We start from the raw sequence: 19,311 nt of genomic DNA, 5'->3' as shown, positions 1-19,311 counted from the left end.
TGGATAAAGTCCATACATGTTCTACTAAAATACCCAACTTAATCTTATTTCAATCATTTCTATTTACATATAATAAATCTAAACTTGTATATAAAAAAAAACCCATGCCAGACCTTTTCAGTCTAGACAAAATGTTTTCAGAGCATTAATTATAATTGTCAGCAAAACTTTAAGCTAAATTACAAAGCATTTGGGTGTAAGACTGGCAAAACTCCTCAAAACAAGAACTTGAGTTGATCAGTGTAACCAACAGTGACAAGTAAACGCTTGGATAATATCTGTTTTTATTGTTCACTTATTTTTACTTTTCACTTTAAAGCCTGATTATAGGTTTAAACTTTTAGCTAAAGTTTATTGCTGTTCTTTTATTTGCTCTCATCTGATGTTCCTAAGATTCATTTGTAGGTATTAATTCAGATCCAGTTATTTGTGGAGTTGTGATTTGCTCCTGTTGACTTAGTTTGTGTAGTTTATTACAGTGTAGCGTCTGGTGGTTAAGCTTAGCTTGAGGCTAAGTCTTTTGTGCTAGTTTTTATTGCTTCTTTCATCATTTCATCCTGTGCACAAATTCACATGCCATACACACACAAATCTGCACATGCCCCACAACTTCCCAAACACACAACTCCCCCCCACACACACACAACTCCCCACACACACACACACAACTCCCCACACACAACTCCCCACACAGTAACTCCAGCTCAGGATTTAATTGGGCATCCTAATGTTTTGAGATATTGTTGTTGTCAAAGATTAAAAAAAACATACAAGAAACTGACAACAAATATTTTTTTTATTTTTATTTTTTAAGATGTAGATGATGGAACTAAAATATATATATTTTTTTCTCAATTGCTAACAAGCATCGAGCAATACTGAAACCTTTTTTGGAAAACTCTTCATACGGTCTCCTTTACCAACTCGACTCACTCAAACCATCGAAATACTTCATACATGTCTCTAAATAAGCTCGTCAGCCATACGCCAACTGTTCTCACTCAAAGCATACATTCATACACACACACTGATCTAAAACACACCAACACCAGCAAATGCTGAACTTTCGAGTTCTTTGAAGTTTGAATGATTTTTCACAGAAATCAGTATTTCATTATAGAATAAGAAAGCATTGAAAAGTAATTCACACTCTTTTGGTCTGCACAGACGTCTGTTTCACTGACGCTGTCAATAGTTTTCCGAATGTGACTTGGGAACTGATTTAGTTTATACTGATTCTTAAGCTATTATAAGTACTGACCAAGAGCCACTGTTAAGCTGAAGCAGTTCTCTTTAACTCTTTAAATTCTTTTTTTTTTTGCAAATGCTAAAATTTGCAAATGTTTGTTTCACAGTAGGAATATCTGTCCCCCTAATTGTATTTAATGTACTTGTGTTAGAAAAGCTACTGAATTTCTTCACCCATAAATAGAGTAATCTTAAGAAACAATGGTTCAAAGAGATAATAAAGAATCCACAGTAGGTCCGAACAAGACAGACAGCACCTCGGCGGGAGCGAAGGAGAGCCTGTCCAGCATAAAGATGATATGATAAAATTCAGGTCATTTAGGTGACTTTTACAAGCCCCAGACAGTCCATCAGCCTCCTGGCTGGAATGCCAAGACCTTCAAAGGGTCAAGTAAATATCTCTTCATGCGTGTCCTGGCCTGTTCGGCTCTGATATTGGCCCATCGCACAAGCCTTCATTACCATCGTTTCCTAAGCCTTTGGGATGAGGTGAGATCAGACACGAAAAAGAGAAGAATTAGGATGAGCTCTAAGTAGCTGAAGAACTACCAGAAGCACCGAGCAGGCTGACGACTGGCTTACCAATTCACTGACCTTCAGAAGATTAGTGACCACCAATGTAATGCTGATCAGCACTTTATAGTCCCTGCATGATGCTGTTTCTATGTTTGGGGTGGAAAGATTGGTTGCATTTCAATCAATCAATCAATCAATCAAATTTTATTTATAGAGCACCTTACAACAGCCAAAAGGAGCACAAGGTGCTTTCCAGTGAAACAATCTACATGTAAAAAGCTTGTATGAATAAATGAGTTTTCAACTGCAATTTAAAAACACTCAGCACAATGATGGATCGTAAGTGTGCTGGAAGTGCGTTCCACAGCTTTGGTCCCTTGATGGCAAATGACCGGCCTCCAAACTTCTCATATTTGTATTTGGGAGTGACCAGAGAGGTATGTCCAGAGGATCGGAGAGATCTGGCTGGTTGGTAGACCTTTATTAATTCTGTGAGGTAGGCTGGGGCCAGACCATTGATGGCCTTAAACACAAAGAGAAGGATCTTATACTCCACCCTAAACCGCACCGGAAGCCAGTGAAGCGAGTGGAGGACAGGGGTGATGTGTGAGCGTTTGGAGGTGTTGGAGAGAAGACGTGCTGCCGCGTTTTGTACCATTTGAAGCCGATTGAGAAGTGATTGGTTAAGTCCAGTGTAGAGAGCATTACAGTAGTCAATCCTTGAGCTGATGAAGACATGTATAGCTTTTTCAAGGTCAGCTTGAGACAAAAATGATTTTACACTTGTTTAATGCATTTGTTTAATGATATGGAGAGGTTGGTATTTTGGAGGAGGTCATATGAAGGAGCTCCTAGCAAAACAATTTAGGCTTTGTGTAAAACACTAAAATGATTTAAAACACATTAGTTGTCAGTCAGCAAACGGGAACATGCGTCATCTATATAGACCAACAGATGACTCGAGCTATAAAAAGTGTATATTTGGACAGCACATTGATCTATGCATACGCCGAACACCAACAGCTGCCTTATACACCAAAGATAGAGCAGAGACGTGCTAGATTGTTCCAAGAGCTTACTGAAAAGAGCCTGTCATAAGCACAATGTTGCTTTTATAAGCATGAGGACATTTTCTCTACTGATAATCTCACTGCGTGTCATCGTCTAAAGTTTATCCATTGTGTTCAAGGTGACTAGACTTCATATCAAAGACATTTTACTGAGGAGTTCAGTGGCTTGATGAGAAAGTAGCATTTAAACCTGTGGGGGTGATTCATAGCTATTGTGTCCCGAGTATTAATGAGGCATGAGTGCTAATGATGTCTGAAGGTGTTAATTAGTGCTAACCTGATTAGGTAAAGATGTTATGATGGAATACGGTCTTTTATGTCTGTGGTAAGGTTATAGAAAAGTAATTTGGATTTATTTTCCTTTCTGATGCTAGCCGAATTGACGTGGCAACAGTAAAAGAACAGAGCAAGAAATTTGAAGAGGAAAGCATGACCAAGGTTCTTGCCTAGGCAGCACCAAGGCAGTTCTTGCCTAGGCAGCACACAGGCGTCCAAACCTAAACGCATGGTCCATGCCATCCTCTGACGTCGTGCAAAAAGACACGCTTTTAATGTGGCACGGTGGCACAGCAGGTAGCACAGCTGTCTCACAGCTCCATTGTCCTCTCAGGTTACTGTCTGCATGGTTTCTTGGCACGTCCTTGTCCATGTCCATGGTTCAGAATGAACACAAGCTCAGATCAGAAAGCCCAATGAAGCCAGTGACAAGCAGAAAAGAGAGACCTTCTACAGCCATTCATCACTAAACACCTCCAGAACTACAGTGAATTAATCAACGCAATCTCTCAGTGAAACTGCAAACAGATGACCTGTAGCTAAACACAAGCCAGGTTCAATACAACGAGAGTTTTATTGACAAAAACACAGCTGCGCCATTGTCCACCGGCGTCATTCATCAAAGTCAAACTATACACAGTGAAGCTTGAGGGAATGCATTCTGGAGAACAAGACCTAGCAAACGGTTCAAATGCATTTGACATTTTGGGTCATGGTGAAAAGAGCAGGAGGTGGAAGCTGTCACACGTTGACTCATATTCACATACATTATATTCAAGACCCTTTTGGACTGTAAACTTTAAAGAAGATTTCAAACCTTCTCTTGGTACATGCTGGAGTCTGAAAGTGCAATAGAGATACTTGTAAAATATATTTTCATTTCAATCCACATTAAAAGGATTACATCTGCAAGTTCATGGAATTTATCAGAATGGATAAAAAATGGCAGCTCAGTGACTTTGAAGATGGAATGGATGTTAGTTCCAGATGAATTGCTTTGAGTATTTGAGTGATGCTCTCCTGGAATATCCACAAGCAGCATTATTCTAATTATTATTATTATTTTTTTTTTTTACTTTTTTTCCCTAAAGTTTGCACTGGAAAAACAAACAAACAAACAAAAATCCAGTGTCTTTTGCAATTGTTGAGGTTGGAATGCCTTGTTATTGAGAGCGCTCTTAGGAGTACAACTAGACAGGAAGCCTGAGGTAAAAATCATTGTAATGTCTTTTCTACGGCATAACAAAGGGAAAAATATATTTGAAAGAAATATGCATATTACCTCGGGGGGGCACGGTGGCTTAGTGGTTAGCACGTTCACCTCAAACCTCCAGGGTTGGGGGTTCGATTCCAGCCTCCGCCTTGTGTGTGTGGAGTTTGCAGGTTCTCCCTGTGCCTCGGGGGTTTCCTCCGGGTACTCCGGTTTCCTCCCCCGGTCCAAAGACATGCATGGTAGGTTGATTGGCATCTCTGGAAAATTGTCCATAGTGTGTGATTGCGTGAGTGAATGAGAGTGTGTGTGTGCCCTGTGATGGGTTGGCACTCCGTCCAGGGTGTATCCTGCCTTGATGCCCGATGACACCGAGGTAGTTCGGATAAGCGGTGGAAAATGAATGAATGAATGAATGAATGAATGTATATTACCACCTTTTTTTTTAATATTTATATTTGCTTCAATATCTACACAAATAGATTTAACATAGCATTCATTAAGTGCATCGATATTTAGCTGGTCTGAAAGTAAACTATAAGTGTGCTAGTGTTGTTTAAATGATGAGGATCTGCTCAACCAGTACAGGAATGCAAACATCCCAGATGAGCTTTGAAAGCGTGTGGACGTCCCGGATTGGGCTTCTGAACAGAAACAAGGTTCAGCATGAACAAATGTTTTCGCTTTGCTTTATTTACAAGAGTCTGTCACCTGGTAATCTTCAACATGTTCAAGCTTGGGGTGTGTGTGTCTGTGTCGTATGACCTCGGGATACTCTCTGACTTTAGTTACAGGTAATCTGTATTCTTTTATATATTTATTTATTCAATTAACTAGAGAAATGAAATCCCCATGGTTCCCTGGGGCCCAGAGTGGAACACAGTGAAGGTGAGGCAACCTGAGCACTTAACATAATAACATAATAACAAGCCTTCACAAACGCTGCATGGAAGTGTTTTATTAGAACCATAACCCATCTGTACTGTATTACACACACCAGAATTTATATTCTCCCATCACTGTAATGCATGTAAGGTTATACTAATATTGTAAAGTTAAAATGTCACACTTTGAATAATATTTAGATGAAATGTAAATTTAGTGCAGCGCACAGGGAAAGCAGAAGGCAGTAAATCCTGCCTCATCACGTCTTCGAGTTCATTTCATTTGCCAACAGGAAATTACTGGCTTTTGCAAGACATTTCCATCTCACACTAAAACTGTAGCGGCTTTCTACGCATTGGAAAGTTGAGACTTGTTTATACCATCGAAGGATTTAGAATCATCTCCGAAAAAGATTTAATGTTAACTTTACATTAAGCCTGAATGGAAGCAAACTACAGTACAAAGATTGTCATTAATTTCTCATCTGTAATGATAAAGGTGTCTCAGAACGTTCTTATTCCAAAGAAGCTCAGGGTTTTGACGCTTAAAGTAGACTTTTTTTGAGCGTCAGCAAAGCCGAGTTGGTCCATGGAGCGATTGTTGAACGTTCTCAGCAGACCCCTGTATACCATTTCAAGATGATTATCTTCCTTTCTGCTAAAACATCTGCTCTTCTTTAGGCTTGAGCTATTCCCCGCTGTTATTTCTTGCATTGCAGTTTCCTTCCCGTTCCATGTTTACACAAGCACACATCCTTGTCAGTTTTATCCTCACTACATAGACATCTTTGGAGTAACTGAAACACATCATATCCTTTTTGACTACTATGAGTAATTTACACCTTTTGTTCTCTAAAATATTCCATAACGGTAACTAACCAAACGCTTTCATGTACACACTCTACACATTCCTGACTGTTTTTAAAGAAAATCTAGGATCGAAAAATCATTTCAAATCACTCGAGAACATGACTTTAATTTAACATAAACAATGATTCTGATTTCTCTTGCTCTCGAGACCGACACGCTCGGCGCAGCGTGTCTCTGGTGTATGTCTAAACTTTCCAGACAAAATCTAGATTCGTGCCAAATCTAATCAACGTTAAAGCTTCTAAACCCTAGTTTTTCTATTGAAGATGGATTCTTTTTAAAACTCTCATCAGCGTCATGCATCACTAGGAATCCATATTTATGTTGTTGTTTAAGAAATGATTATTTTCTAGCATTGTCATAATCAAAATGATATATTTTCATCCTCATATATGAATTTCCGCATGGCTTTACAGTATTCATACACAAGTCCTGTTCATTTTTTAAACTTGAAGTAAGTGATATTTTGAAAAAGTCAGATTTTATAGATCAATCTCAGTAGAATGTATCCAGTGTAGTAGTTTAAGTTTCATACAAAAGTGTCTATATTCATTCATTCATTCATTCATTTTCTACCGCTTATCCGAACTACCTCGGGTCACAGGGAGCCTCAGGCGTCAAGGCAGGATACACTCATCGCAGGGCACACACACACACTCATTCACTCACACACTACGGACAATTTTCCAGAGATGCCAATCAACCTACCATGCATGTCTTTGGACCGGGGGAGGAAACCGGAGTACCCGGAGGAAACCCCCGAGGCACGGGGAGAACATGCAAACTCCACACACACAAGGCGGAGGCTGGAATCGAACCCCCAACCCTGGAGGTGTGAGGCAAACGTGCTAACCACTAAGCCACCGTGCCCCCCCGTGTATATATATATATTTTATAAATATAACTGTTACTTAAATTGTACTATACAAATTGAAATGAATATACAGGAATATCTGCCTGTTAAGTTGAATGACTAAGTGAAATATCTATATTTTCATAAAATTTTAAAGGCATCTGTTAATAATTTAGTAGCTCCAGTTATTCATTTTGGGGACTTAGCAGTAAGCACATTTGCCTGGCACATCCGGGCCTGGGAAAATTTTCACATTTCACATGTTCTCCCTGTGCTTCAGAGGTTTCCTCTGGGTGCTCCAGTTTCCTCCCCAGTCCAAAGACACATGTAGGCTGATTGCAATCTATAAAGTGTGTGTGTGTGTGTGTGTGTGCATGCTCCCTATGATGGGTTGTCAGCCTGTCCAGGGTTTCACACTACTTGTGGTTTGATTGCCCTGTAATAGACTCCAGGGTTTCTTGTGACCCTGTGTATGTACTTCTACAGAAAATAAATGGATTGATGGACAGATCAATGGGTTTTCATACAACTGGTGATGAAATTAATCTGTAGCTGGATTTGGATGTTCAACAGAAATGGTTCTGGCCTAAAATAAAGTAATTAATAAGAAGAAACAAAAAGTTTAATTGAATATTGAACCTTTCTGTTCCCAGAGAAACACTGAAAAACACTGCAGGAGAAACAGAGGTGGAAATGGGAGCAGAGGTCAGGAGTCGGGAAAAGACGCAACCGCAGAAAGAAAGCACAAAGATCTTTATTGATGTGGCAAATGAGACAAAGATGTATTCCAAAAACATGGTTGTAAAATAGGAAAGGATTAGCAAATAAACTAACAACATGAACCCGAGCAGGCAATTTCACACATGTGAATACAAACAAGGTCAAACCACAAAGACTTAACAATTGGCACAAAAAGCAGCAACGAGTGTATACGGCACAATTGTGTGTGTGTAGTGAGTTCTTATAAACTGAGTGTGTGTGTAATGAGAGCTTATAAACTGTGTGTGTGTGTAGTGAGTTCTTATAAAAGTGTTGTTGAAATTGTGTGTGTGTGTGTGTGTGTGTCTAGTGAGTTCTTATAAACTGAGTGTGTGTGTAGTGAGTTCTTATAAACTGAGTGTGTGTGTGTAGTGAGTTCTTATAAACTGAGTGTGTGTAGTGAGTTCTTATAAACTGAGTGTGTGTGTAGTGAGTTCTTATAAAAGTGTTGTTGAAATTGTGTGTGTGTGTGTGTGTGTGTGTGTGTGTGTGTGTGTGTGATGAGTTCTTATAAACTGAATGTGTGTGTAGTTTGTTTTGATAAACTGAGTCTTGGTGAGATTGTGTGTGTGTGTGTGTGTGTCTACTGAATTCTTATAAACTGAGTATGTGTGTAGTGAGTTCTTATAAACTGAGTGTGTGTGGTGAGTTCTTATAAACTGAGTGTGTGTAGTGAGTTCTTATAAACTGAGTGTGTGTGTAGTGAGTTCTTATAAAAGTGTTGTTGAAATTGTGTGTGTGTGTGTAATGAGTTCTTATAAACTGAATGTGTGTGTAGTTTGTTTTGATAAACTGACTGTGTGTGAGATTGTGTGTGTGTAGTGAGCTCTTATAAACTGACTGTGTGTGTGTAGTGAGTTCTTATATACTGAGTGTGTGTAGCGAGTTCTTATAAACTGAGTGTGTATGTAGTGAGTTCTTATAAAAGTGTTGTTGAAATTGTGTGTGTGTGTGTGTGTGTGTGTGTGTGTGTGATGAGTTCTTATAAACTGAATGTGTGTGTAGTTTGTTTTGATAAACTGAGTGTTGGTGAGATTGTGTGTGTGTGTGTGTGTGTGTGTGTGTGTCTACTGAATTCTTATAAACTGAATATGTGTGTAGTGAGTTCTTATAAACTGAGTGTGTGTAGTGAGTTCTTATAAACTGAGTGTGTGTGTAGTGAGTTCTTATAAAAGTGTTGTTGAAATTGTGTGTGTGTGTGTGTGTGTGTGTGTGTGTGTGTGTAATGAGTTCTTATAAACTGAATGTGTGTGTAGTTTGTTTTGATAAACTGACTGTGTGTGAGATTGTGTGTGTGTAGTGAGTTCTTATAAACTGAGTGTGTGTGAGATTGTGTGTGTGTAGTGAGTTCTTATAAACTGAGTGTGTGTGAGATTGTGTGTGTAGTGAGTTCTTATAAACTGAGTGTGTGTGAGATTGTGTGTGTAGTGAGTTCTTATAAACTGAGTGTGTGTGAGATTGTGTGTGTGTAGTGAGTTCTTATAAACTGAGTGTGTGTGAGATTGTGTGTGTGTAGTGAGTTCTTATAAACTGAGTGTGTGTGAGATTGTGTGTGTAGTGAGTTCTTATAAACTGAGTGTGTGTGAGATTGTGTGTGTGTGTACTGAGTTCTTATAAACTGACTGTGTGTGAGATTGTGTGTGTGTACTGAGTTCTTATAAACTGAGTGTGTGTGAGATTGTGTTTGTGTACTGAGTTCTTATAAACTGAGTGTGTGTGAGATTGTGTGTGTGTGTACTGAGTTCTTATAAACTGAGTGTGTGTGAGATTGTGTTTGTGTACTGAGTTCTTATAAACTGAGTGTGTGTGAGATTGTGTTTGTGTACTGAGTTCTTATAAACTGACTGTGTGTGAGATTGTGTGTGTGTAGTGAGTTCTTATAAACTGAGTGTGTGTGAGATTGTGTTTGTGTACTGAGTTCTTATAAACTGACTGTGTGTGAGATTGTGTGTGTGTACTGAGTTCTTATAAACTGAGTGTGTGTGAGATTGTGTTTGTGTACTGAGTTCTTATAAACTGAGTGTGTGTGAGATTGTGTGTGTGTAGTGAGTTCTTATAAACTGAGTGTGTGTGAGATTGTGTTTGTGTACTGAGTTCTTATAAACTGAGTGTGTGTGAGATTGTGTGTGTGTACTGAGTTCTTATAAACTGACTGTGTGTGAGATTATGTGTGTGTACTGAGTTCTTATAAACTGAGTGTGTGTGAGATTGTGTTTGTGTACTGAGTTCTTATAAACTGAGTGTGTGTGAGATTGTGTGTGTGTAGTGAGTTCTTATAAACTGAGTGTGTGTGAGATTGTGTGTGTGTACTGAGTTCTTATAAACTGAGTGTGTGTGAGATTGTGTGTGTGTACTGAGTTCTTATAAACTGAGTGTGTGTGAGATTGTGTGTGTGTGTACTGAGTTCTTATAAACTGACTGTGTGTGAGATTGTGTGTGTGTACTGAGTTCTTATAAACTGAGTGTGTGTGAGATTGTGTTTGTGTACTGAGTTCTTATAAACTGAGTGTGTGTGAGATTGTGTGTGTGTGTACTGAGTTCTTATAAACTGAGTGTGTGTGAGATTGTGTTTGTGTACTGAGTTCTTATAAACTGAGTGTGTGTGAGATTGTGTTTGTGTACTGAGTTCTTATAAACTGACTGTGTGTGAGATTGTGTTTGTGTACTGAGTTCTTATAAACTGAGTGTGTGTGAGATTGTGTGTGTGTAGTGAGTTCTTATAAACTGAGTGTGTGTGAGATTGTGTTTGTGTACTGAGTTCTTATAAACTGACTGTGTGTGAGATTGTGTGTGTGTACTGAGTTCTTATAAACTGAGTGTGTGTGAGATTGTGTTTGTGTACTGAGTTCTTATAAACTGAGTGTGTGTGAGATTGTGTGTGTGTGTACTGAGTTCTTATAAACTGAGTGTGTGTGAGATTGTGTTTGTGTACTGAGTTCTTATAAACTGAGTGTGTGTGAGATTGTGTGTGTGTGTACTGAGTTCTTATAAACTGAGTGTGTGTGAGATTGTGTTTGTGTACTGAGTTCTTATAAACTGACTGTGTGTGAGATTGTGTTTGTGTACTGAGTTCTTATAAACTGAGTGTGTGTGAGATTGTGTGTGTGTGTACTGAGTTCTTATAAACTGAGTGTGTGTGAGATTGTGTTTGTGTACTGAGTTCTTATAAACTGAGTGTGTGTGAGATTGTGTTTGTGTACTGAGTTCTTATAAACTGAGTGTGTGTGAGATTGTGTTTGTGTACTGAGTTCTTATAAACTGAGTGTGTGTGAGATTGTGTTTGTGTACTGAGTTCTTATAAACTGACTGTGTGTGAGATTGTGTGTGTGTACTGAGTTCTTATAAACTGACTGTGTGTGAGATTGTGTGTGTGTAGTGAGTTCTTATAAACTGAGTGTGTGTGAGATTGTGTGTGTGTACTGAGTTCTTATAAACTGAGTGTGTGTGAGATTGTGTTTGTGTACTGAGTTCTTATAAACTGAGTGTGTGTGAGATTGTGTGTGTGTAATTCAATGGTCAAATAATCAATAGTCAGTAATTAATGGTGAGTATGAACATTTGAGAGTCTGGATGCTGTAGTCCTCAGCGTCCATGTTTGTATGGTGCACTGAATTCTGGGATGTGTATTCAAACCCCAATTCCGTCTGTGAGGGATCTCATTGCTTCACACCGTCGCAGACCAGATTAGCAGGTGGTCATGATGGTGTGTGAATTCTGACTCAGTTCCTCAACCTAAGCTACATCATCTAGAGACGTGTGCTTGGGACAGTGTCATTAAACCCTGTGTGTGTCATTAAACCTTAACGTGTGTGTCATTAAACCCTGCTTGTGTAGTTATTTGTACACACCTGCTATATGTTCTAACAAATTTAACTGTGTAATACTTGTGTCTAGATTCTTCTATATACATTATGTTCATCAGTTTCTGCTGAATAATGCATTCACAATTCTTTACATCCCTGGTTTTATTCTATCAGTCGCTACATCCAGATTAACATTACACCATGTTACTAAATATCGAAGTCTCCAGAAATAAATAATGGCACACAATCTCTACCACATTTAGCCTCATAGAAGGATTTGGCTAATTAAACACAAACACTAAAGGAAACTAAAAACCTGCTATACAACACCATTACAACATGAACTTTTAATAAAAAATGTGTGTTTTTTTAAATTAACTTATTATGAGCATTGTAATACCATCCAGTTGGTTTCAAATGAATAAATATTAATAATAGTCATCTGTTGAGCTCTGCAGAGACGCAGACACCAAAGCAGAAGATTAAGGCTAAATATAGGATCTATTGGTTAAGGTGTTGGGCTACCAATTGGAAGGTTGTGAGTTTGATCCCAGGTCCACCAAGCTGCCACTGTTGGGCCCCTGAGCAAGGCCCTTAACCATCAATTGCTCAGCTGTATTTAAAAAAAAGAGAATGTAAGTCACTCTGGATAAGGGCATCTGCCAGATACTGTAAATGTAAATGTAATATAGGATTGAGAGATATAGACAGGCAGAAAGGACATGGGCTTGTGATGAAAAAAATCTGACAGAGAGTGAAAGAAATCCAGTTAACTGTATGTGAAGAAAGGCGATAAACAGACGAGCATTAGGCCTATAGCTTGGACTCTAGTGGAATATGAAAAAAAGACTGTGTCAGCATGTGCAGTCTGAGGAAAGGAAACAGCCTTTGCTGAATATATTTTAGCTGCATGAGCAATGGCACACATGCTAGCCTGAATTTAGCCCGGAAAAAAAGGGAGACAGGAATGACAGCTCTGCAAACTCATCACCGGCAACAAATATGATTCGGGTCTTATTAATATCATCAGTGCTGGATTCGCCGCTAGCGTCTCTGTCACTATTAGCTTGTTCAAAGCAACAACCAGCAAAATGCTTCCTACACCGTGTGGAAAAACAGCACACTTGGGTGGGTTGTTGATGTGGCGTATGTGTGCCAGGTTTAATGAGTATGATCGTTACGCTGTGAGATGAATAACAGAAACTTTATTGATTTATTAATTCATTAATTAATTTATTTTTTGTGAGAAGCGTGTTCTCACCTTTAACACCACCCGCCGTCGCCATGACCAACTATTCCGGAGGAACTAATGCATGCTAATTTGTTCTCGCATATTCACACCGCTAAGTTATTTCTGATTGGGCCATCTGGGAGAGTAGGTGGGCCGAGCGGGTGCCAGGCTCTAATAACAGATTCCCCTCATGAGTCAAGACGGAAACCCCACTAACCCAGAAGCCCTGGTGCAATGCAGCCCTTAGTCACAGAAGATGAGGAGGAGTGGAGGCTTCCTCTGAAAGGTCAGCAAACATCAGGCTATGTTTATTCACATACATTCAGATAGGGAAGTATCTGACTTATCGCTCTTGAACACATAGAGATGCCAGAATCACATGGCTGAGCATGATGAGCTGTGAACGTGAGGATGCTAGAAATGAAGGCGGAAGACAAGTTGAAGTCTGATGCCACATGCTACGAAAGATAAATAATATAATATAAAATAAAATAAAGCAGCAGAACGGTTTGGACACGAGGCAGGGCCACGGCCACGAATGAATATATAATGAAGGTCATGAGATAATATACTGAGAATCTCATGTTCATAAATTATGTTGTAGCTGCGAGAGAGCTACATATCTTGTGGCCACAAACTGTGTAACTTGACATGTTGTGTGAATGTTACATTTAGCCTCCATTTAATCCCTCCATGAGTACTGAGCAGGCCTAGGACAATCTATTTAAAAAAAACGGTGACCCATACTCGGAATTCGTTCTCTGCATTTAACCCATCCAAAGTGCACACACACAGCAGTGAACACACACACACACTGTGAACACACACCCGGAGCAGTGGGCAGCCATTTATGCTGCGGTGCCCGGGGAGCAGTTGGGGGGGTTCAGTGCCTTGCTCAAGTGCACCTCAGTCGTGGCTGGCCTGAGACTCAAACCCACAACCTTAGGGTTAGGAGACAAACTCTCTAACCATTAGGCCACAACTTCCAATGAAAAGCAATGAAAGTACTGAAGGTAACACAAAAACACATTTCTTTTTGTGCACCTGACATACAAGACATTTTATTCCATTAGCACAAATGAACGCACCAATTAGCCAATGGGACATGTTAACTTTAGTTCATTGAATTGACCATGAAAATTTTGTCAAATAAAGATATTTCAGACTTCTGCTTGACCTCTTCAACCGGACCAGGTCCGAGCTCGGGTCGTCTTCCTTGCCTGTCCTCCGGTGATAGCATGGAAGCGTTGAGTTAATTCTTCAGTAAAAATGTATGGAAAATGTTGACTGATTTTGAGAGGAGGTTCTCTTTAGCACTTTTGATCTCACATTCTTATCATTACTGTGCTGTTTCCGTCTATTACTGTACGTGTCAAAATACCTGCAAAAAAAAAAAAACCCTTCTAGCAAGCTAAAGATCTTGCATACATGATGACAAAGGTGTATAAATACCTACATGCATATAGCTAAAAAAGTAAAAATACCTTGTAGAAATAGAAATGTAAGAAACCTGAAGCACAAGTTGGTGTCTCGCGGCACTGACGAATGCTGCCTGAAATCGCAAAGTGTTTTTTGTTTGTTTGTTTTGAAACTGAAATGTGTCATGGCAGTGCATCAGACGATGTGGGCTAATACACACTGTGTTGCAACGCTAGTGTCTTTATGCATCATCTCAAGACTGAAGTGTAATATCCGTACCGATTATCTCTATGCTTAGCTTCGCTTAGCTACAAAACAATTCGCTTGTATAAATATAGAGGCAAAGAAAAAAAAAAATAGAATTTCCTCCTGTTTTTTTGGTTGTGTTCAGGTTCAGCATTGAATTTCTTAATGATGTCACAATCTGCAGTGGTGCCTAAAGCCTCACTCAACAATCAACGATTTAAGAATCTGCATTTTTTATAAATATTTCTGTATTCTTACCTAGCCTACTAGCCTACTAGGGAAAATATGTCTAAAGAAAAGTTTAAAAAAAGAACAATTTTTCACACAAATGTTACAATTTTCAAAATTTTCTGAGATGCCCCAAGTGCTTGGATCAAAATTTTATCTTTAACCACTAAACTTCTGTGTAAGATTATCCAACAGACGGAAAAACAAATGTCTCCCACTGAAAGCCAACAGCGTCCTCGACTTTTATAACAGACTTCTTGGACGTTTCCAATCAATAAGAACAAATAAGTCGATTTCCATTCCACCAGCAAAAAGTGCGGAAATGTCTAAGATTTATTGTAAATAGGCTACAAACAGAAAGAAACTGGAAAGACGGGTCTGTATTGAGAATTAGTTTCTATGAACTGTAATGAAAATCGCCTGAAATTGTGTTCATAGTTGGTGAGTTTCTTCTAGGTCAAGTAGTTCAAGTATTTCAGCATAAGGCTGATCCTCTACACGCTGTACGACTGTATTTACCGCTACGCTGTGGCTTCTGATTTCTCAACGCAGTCTCACACAGGACGCCTTTCTAAAGTGTTTTTTTTTTTTAATTAATTTTTTTTTTTATAGACATGTCGAGTTTTTCACACGTCGTCTTTTTTTTTCTTTCTCTCACGTGAAAGCGAGGTGTAAACTCACACAATCACACGTTCTATACTCTGTGAAAACCATTTCAAATAATAGTCTACAAAGATACCAAAGTGTTACAGTAGTACTGTAGTGAGTCCTATACACAACTACAACATTCTTGATCATTTGCTGGTTTCACTAAACGTGTTTAAGGGATCCGGTGATCGTGTGATTGTGTGACTTTTGTAGCTCGTAGTTTAGATTCAAAGTTAGTTTGTGTTTCATTCACTAAATTCACTTGAAAGTTCAAGCTGAAATGGTGTTTTATTATGTTTGGCATATTGTTTTTTTTTATTCTACAAGCCATTATGTAATGTACACTCGCTGTCCACTTTATTAGGAACACCTGTATGCCTGCTCATGTCTGTGGTTATTAGTCAATCAGCTAATCATGTGGCAGCAACACAGTGCATAAAATCATGCAGATAAGAGCTTTAGTTCATGGTCACATTCTACATCACAATGGGGAAAAACATGACCTCTGACTTTAACCGTCGCACTGATATTGGTGCCAGACGTGCTGGATTGAGTAATTCAGAATCTGCTGGGATTTTCACACACAACAGTGTCTAGAGTTATACAAAATGGTGTGGAAAAACAAGGAACGACAGATCTGTAGGTAGAAAAGAGAGGTCAGAAGACACTGGCCAGATTGGTTTGAGCTTCCAGGAAGGATATACAGTAGTAATCACTCTTTACAACTGTGGTGAGCAAAAATGCATCTCAGCATGCATAACGCAGCAAACTTTGAGGTGGATGAGTGACAACAGCAGAAAACCACATCAGGTTCTACTCAGTTTAGAACAGGAATCTGAGGCGATCACAGACTCACCAAAGCCAGACAGTTAAACATTAAACATTAACTTTATACAGTTGAATACTGTATATTGAGTTACTATATACTACCTATCTGTTCCAACCAGTCTGGTCATTCTCCTCTCAACAAGGTGTTTCAGTCTGCATACCACCCACACACACACACACACACACACACACACACAGAATGTTTATTTAGTTGTAGCATTCTGTATAATTCTGGAGAATGTTGTGTATGAAAATCTCAGCAGTTTCTGAATTACTCAATCCAGCTTATCTGATTACGACAACCATGCCAACTCCGAGATCTCACTGTTTCTTCGTTCTGATGTTTGATGTGATTTGACATTAACTGAAGCACTTGGTCTCTATCTGTGCTTATTTTTTGCATTGAGCAAAGACCAGCCTGCGCTGACCAGCTCACTGCTGCAATACCGGGACAATCCTCGATATGATCGATAAATGCTGGGTGTTTTTTTTGGAACTGTCTTAACGTCATGCATTTTTTAAGGATTACTAGCACTAGCACTTTCTTTTTTTATAAGTCGAAGGTGGTGACCAGTTCCAGCCGGTGTTTTGGCAGCTGGTAGCTGATTGGAATGACTCGTGATTTTTCAAAACTCATTAGTTCAAACATTGGAGTCTGGAAAACACAAATCATTAGACAAATGAATGTGTGAGAAGGGAAGTTGTAACCTCTGCCCTGATCAGCATACAGGAGTAATAAACACAACTTTTGTAGAGAAGTGCATTCATCTAAATCATGTCTTGGGAAATGAAAAACAAAAACTTATGCAATACACAGGGTGCTTTACAAACCGGTTCTTACCTGAACTCTTCTCGCTTAATCAATCAGATCATCTATGCGATAACGCATGAAAATAATAAACTAAAGGAACTAAATTGAATATGGCTGAGAGATAGTAAACAGAGCCCTTACATGTGCCCAGCCGTGCTATCGCTGCTGACCTCAGTGTAGCGTGCTACTTGGAAAACAACACATCAGTGTGCCGAGCGGCTTCACTCCTTAGTGTGGCATTTTGCCAGAGATTAAACTTGGACTTATCACGGTTTATCCGAGCAGTGAGACGGAGTCAGCAGAGACGCACGCCTTATGGGTTACGTAGCAAGATAATATATATTTGGGGCTGTGAGTTTTGTGTGGAAAATGTACTTGTGCTGTAATGTGAATCTCAGCAGAAGTAAACAGAGATACGGGGCCTTATCTGCTAGTGTCAGATATCATCTGGTGTTTTGTGTTACATACTTATCTCCATTTCAGAGGTCTTGTGTTGTCAGTCAAGAAAAAAGAAGTTGTTTTCATTTTTTTTCTGTGTTCTCATATTTCACATAGTTTTTATATTAATTGATAGGATTAAAACACTAAATGCATTTCAGGCTCGTTGCGTAAACAAAGGTAGTATAAAGGTTTTGACGCTTAACATTATTTGTTGATAACAAGATTATTTTTAATTTACACACTAAAGATTAGACTTTTCCCATAATTCTTTTGAGGTCAGAAAATTCAGAGAAAGCTTAATGAATCCTGACCAGAGTGAGGTGATGAGATTTGTTCCTCTTAGGTCCGTTTTAGCAGATTATATCATACATCATGACGACTAAATCTGAAAGCCGGAATCCATTACTTGTATTTTATCCCTTTTAAACAAGTGCCATTGCTGCACAGATTTATTTATATCATGGCTGATGTAGAAAGTCTGAGGGACAATTTATTTTGTGCTGTCTGCTGGCAAAACTGCGACATCTTCTGTCCAGACAGGGAAATAACCAGCAGCGTTAACTAAATAAATAACTCGCCTCTGGAACAAAATAATCAAGACAGCCTTGACATCATTTACCACATTACTTTTCTTAATTGTGCCTTAAGTGTATTCAGTTAATCTTGTGTTAATTTGGGTCACAGATCTGCTCTAGAGGTCCGGACAGCTGAGTCACTGGATATTTTCAAGCGGCGGTTGAAGATCTACTTATTCAGGAAACACTTCAACTAGCATTTCTTTCCTTATCTTTTGCATTTAAAAAAAAAAAAAAACACATTTGACACTTTTTCATTGTAATTTTGAACAAATGTTTTAAATTCATGGTATCTTAAGTATGTAACTTAGTGAGCCAGCATTAATGTATTCAATGTTAGAGATTTAAGCACTTATGTACGTCGCTCTGGATAAGGGCGTCTGCCAGATGCTGTAAATGTAAATGTAAATGCTCTGAAATCCATTCAGGCATTATGTAGAGAATGTAAGCTTTGTTGTTTTTATATTGCATTTAGTCAAGACAAACCTGTCACAGATTCTTTTAAAGAAGAGGTGACTCTTAGTGGGGGGAAAAAGCACAACCCTGAGGTGAACTAGACTTTACATACAGTGAGTCAAGTCTAACATCTGATCTGATTCTGCTGAAACACTCAAAATGAATCAAAACACTGAGTCAACAGATGAACCTGTGCAATAGAACACTTTAGAGTTCAAGTCTATACATTTTAATGTGTGTGTGTGTGAGAATGTGTGTGAGAGAGAGAGTGTGTGTGTGTGTGTGTAAAGGACAGACTGAGGTAATATAATGAATGACTGACTGCTGTCTGGAAACTGCTCTCAGGGGCAGGTGTGTTCCCACTGAATAACCTACTCCTTCTACCCCATCCTTCACCCCTTGGGCAACACGCAGCATGTGACACACACCTTACACACTGCTGATGAATCATGACTGAGGTTCAGACATTCAGGTATTGAGACCGAAGATACTAATAATGAGCACAATAGCCACTACTTAAGTGATCAAGGTTCATTATTTCTTTTTACCAGAGGTGAAGATGGCAGTAATGTCTGTTTGTTGTTACATTCTACAGTGGTGTTTAAAGCCTCAAGTGAAAAACACCACAATCTTAAATCCCCAGAATGTCTACTTTTGTAAGTATTTCTGCTTTTAGCTAGTCTACTAGAGGCAATATATTCATAGAACAGTTCGAGAAAAAAAACCTAGAAAAGTTTGTTATTGTTTTTTTCACGCAAATGTTTTCATCTTCAAAGTAAACAAACCCTTTTCTGTTAGATCTACGTCTGAAATTTGTAGTCGTTATCTTCAACTACTAAAATTCTTTGGAATGTTATCCAACAGAGCGGGAAACACATCTCGCACCCTGACTTTTATATTCATACTGATTGGCTGAATGGAACACTAGTGTACCGGTTT

This window comes from Tachysurus vachellii, chromosome 5, assembly GCF_030014155.1.
Source record: "Tachysurus vachellii isolate PV-2020 chromosome 5, HZAU_Pvac_v1, whole genome shotgun sequence".
Lineage (NCBI taxonomy): Eukaryota > Metazoa > Chordata > Actinopteri > Siluriformes > Bagridae > Tachysurus > Tachysurus vachellii.
Note: the sequence above shows the minus strand (reverse complement) of the source record.